Below are 3,966 nucleotides of genomic sequence, written 5' to 3' on the forward strand. Positions count from 1 at the left end.
ACCCATCTAGGCCAGTCGTTCCTGGAGCTGTGGCGGCGACTTCAGTGGCGGTGTGCAATGACAGCCCCCGACCGCGGGGCACAATCCTCCAAGACCTGGCAGCCGCCATTTTCGCCTGCGGATCTGGACCCGGAGGTCAACGTCAGCAATTGTCCCTGCGTACTTGCCGTAGGGACCAATCAGAAAGTGGAATTTGAGCCGAGCTGAGGAAGCCAATTTTCACTGGGCCTGGAAGACGGTGCGTCATTCACGTCTTAGCCAATCAGATCGTTGCTTCAAAGTTTATTGCAGTTCCCGGTGTTTGCAGGTAAAAGAACTTACGAGCGCTTGGGTTTTGCGGGCGATCCTGTTGAAGAGCGAAACCTGTATGTAGGAGATACTGCCCCCTAGGTTTCCTTTGGGATTGAAACAAGCTCTTTGCTAGAACATTTAAGAATGTTGTGCAAGGAAACCTCCATCATAGGCTAAATTTACAAGTTTATTTGTGCAGCTCACATTGTGTACCTAACAGAAAACTTTTCTGTCTCAGTTCTAGGTATAGAAACATATTTTTGGAAATACAGTACTAGCATGTTTTGGGATATACATGCTTATTTTAAAAATCAGGCAACCATCACTTGTGTGTGACCCACGACTAGTCTTCAAGAAAATAATCCCATATATTTCCCTGTGATGGAATCTAGATTATTTGTTTAATGATATAATTTATTTTAAAATGGAGGAAAATGTATTTTTACTTGGGTTTAACTGAGAAGAATATCAGGGAAAAATTTTAAAACTACTGAAGAATTGTGTTTAAGTTTGTCCTGTATTAAAATCCATTATTTCAATATGTGTTGATTGATTCCTATGAATTTGAGACCTTAATGGAAAGGACTTATGTAGTTTCTAGTCCTCAGTAACTAATAAACACCTATGCATAAAGAGTGTTCACTAAATATCTGCTAAAAAGGTTGCCAAAAGCATTGAAAATCTAAACTAGTTTCAGATCATTTAATTTACTGGCTCTTTGCTATAATTAGAAACTGAAATATTATCGATTGAGGTTTATTGCAATAATTCCTAAGACTATCAAAAGCCAAATTTTTTTGTAGCTAATTTGTTATATTCCAGCCCTTGGTGTGCTAAAATACTGTACTTTTCAAGACTGGGACCACCACATGAGAGGCTCGGTTGGAGTCTCTCTTCAACCTACAAGACCAGTGGTGATTGTATGAGCCCATAATTCTAGAAACTCATGGAGGTTGAGGCAGGGAGATTGGAAATTGAAAGCTGGCTTGGGCAAGACCCTACCTGAAAAAAGAGTCTGAGCTGGGTCTAGTGGACCACCTGTAGTCATCACTGAGACACTGAGGTACGAGGATCTCTCATAAACACAAAAAAAGCAAATTGTTGGGACCAGCAGTTAGCATAATGGCTATGTCGCTGCACTCTCATGTAGTCTACCACGGTTCAAGTCCTGGACCCGGTGGCTTAAACTCACGCTGGGTGCGTGTGCATGCATGCCCAAGATCCCAAGAGGAGAATGGAGGAGAAGGGATTGCGGCATGGCCAGCCCCTTGGGGGGTGATTTCTGGCTTTATGTCTCTCTGTCTCTCTCTGTCTTTCTTCGGGTCCCGCGAAAAAAAAAAAAAAAAAAAAAAAAAAAAAAAAAAGCAAGTTAGTTGTAATTATCTTTAAGTTAAAATTGATGGTACAATTAAACTATGATGTTGCAAGTCAATTACACTGACATGTATAAATAATATTACCTGGTTTCATTAATAATGTCTTCTGTGAAGAGTTGCTAGCACAACCTCAAATATCCTTTCAACATTAAGAAAAGGAGGATATGGAAGAATTGAGATCTTTAAATCCATATTCAGTATTTAAGGAGTAAAAGTGAGGAGCTCAGTGTTACCCAAATTGAAGTGATGCTTTCTCATGTAAAGAAATAATAAACATGCTTTTAGAGAATGCATCATAGAAATCCTAGGTCAGTATTTTTTAGAAATCTCATACTATTCCAGCATAGATTTTAGGACAAGAAATCACAATCAGAGACCAATTTACACCAATTTTTCTGTCAGGAAATGCCTTACACTGTCTTGATAAGTAGATCAAAATACTCTCAGTGCATTACTGGTTATCAACCCTATGAACCAAGGAGGGAGACTAGGGAAGAAGGATGAACATACTTAGTGAAAGATGGAGGGTTGGTGGGGTAGGGCAAAAAAGCATTATTACTGAGAAAGGACCAAATCACAATATGGAAAGGAGAAGGCTTTCTTGCTGGTATGATTTAAAGCTTTTGTATTACATGCAAGGAAACAGACATAAGGCCAAAGTTGTAGCATGGTAGGAGCAATTTGGAGACTGGAACCCAGGTTGCCTGCCTCACAGTTTTATTTAATAATTTTTTTTTTTAATTGTCAAAGTGTGCATGCAGTCACCAAAGAGAGAAGGAGAGTCCCTCCAAGGATGATGGCCATGCCACATTCCCTTCTCCATTTTCCTTTAGGGATTTTGGGCATGCATGCACATGCACCTGGCATGTTTTTCAAACCACTAGGTCCAGGACTCCAAATGCATGGTCAACCATGTGGGATCCAGCCACTTTAACCACTGGGCCATGGGCTGATTCTATATAATGAATACTTTTGAGTGCTTTTTATGTGTTTGGCAGTGACTGAAGTTTTCCGGACACTTAATGAGCCCAACAAATAAATGCTTATACTTTTAACAGGGAGAGAGGAAACAAATATAGTAAGTATATCACAGGACTTGAGCAATCTGATAGAGAAGCCCTATGGACAAGTAATATGCTGTTTTTAATTTTTTTTTCCCATTTAACTTCTCATCTTTGGGGGAAGAAGGTGAAGGAAAAGTTTGTTGAAGTTTGGAGAAGGAAATAGAATCTGTGAAACTTGTATTTATCTTTATATATGTTTGTCGATTTGATGTTCTAGAAGAAAAATTATTTTAAGTTCTTCCCTATTAAGGTTTTTACTGGCCTTCAATTTAAAATATATTTCAAACCAGTCAAGCCTTGCAATTCTCCAATGGTATTTTGACCCCTCTTTATCTCATTCATTTAACAAATATTTATGAAGCAACTACTATATATAAAAATACCATTATAGATGCCGAAGATACAGCAGTGAAATAAAGACTTTAGTGGAACTTACGTGCTACTGGATAAAATAATCTAACCAACTATGTCAAATATGCATGTTAGGTAGTGATAGGAGCCAAGAAGAAAAATGAGGCAGGAAAAGAGATGGACTATACTAGTGTTGGGTGTAGAGGTTGAGTGGAGCAATTTCAGTAGACTGATCAGAGAGGGTCCTTCTGAGTAGATGACACTTGAATAGCATCTGAAGGGAATGAGAAAGAGAGCCATTAGGTATCTGGAGAGAGGGGAAGACATTCCAGGCTGGTGTGTTGCAGGGAGAATTGGCAGTCCAGCAAGGCACAGGCCCTGAACCTCCTCCGAGAGAGTGTCTACCGAGTATACCGAGAGAGCGGGAGGGACAATAATAAAGCCAGAGCAGCTAAAGTGGAATGGGACGCTATTACTTTACCAATGGTTACCAACAGTAACCAGTATCTTCTTCAGAAGCAGGTTCTAATGAGCTGGGTAATATATGTAATCAGGCTTTTTTTTTCTATTAATGGAGATTTATTTTTATCAAACAGCTCTATTGATATTTGGAAGAGACCAAACCTGCCCTATCAATTGTCCTTACCAGAACATGTGAGAAGGAAATAGAGACTGGATATTTTCTATCTATGGACATGGGTAGGAATGACAGCTAATCCTTTTTGAGCTTTATTTCTTTTGCAGTTTATATATACATACATATATATATATATATATATATATATATATGCTATTGGGCATGTGTGCTCATGAGAGAGAGACAGAGAAAGAGAGAGAAAGAACCCCCTGGGAAATGACCAAACCACAATCTCTTCTCCTCCATT

This window comes from Tupaia chinensis, unplaced genomic scaffold, assembly GCF_000334495.1.
Source record: "Tupaia chinensis unplaced genomic scaffold, TupChi_1.0 Scaffold144378_1, whole genome shotgun sequence".
NCBI lineage: Eukaryota > Metazoa > Chordata > Mammalia > Scandentia > Tupaiidae > Tupaia > Tupaia belangeri.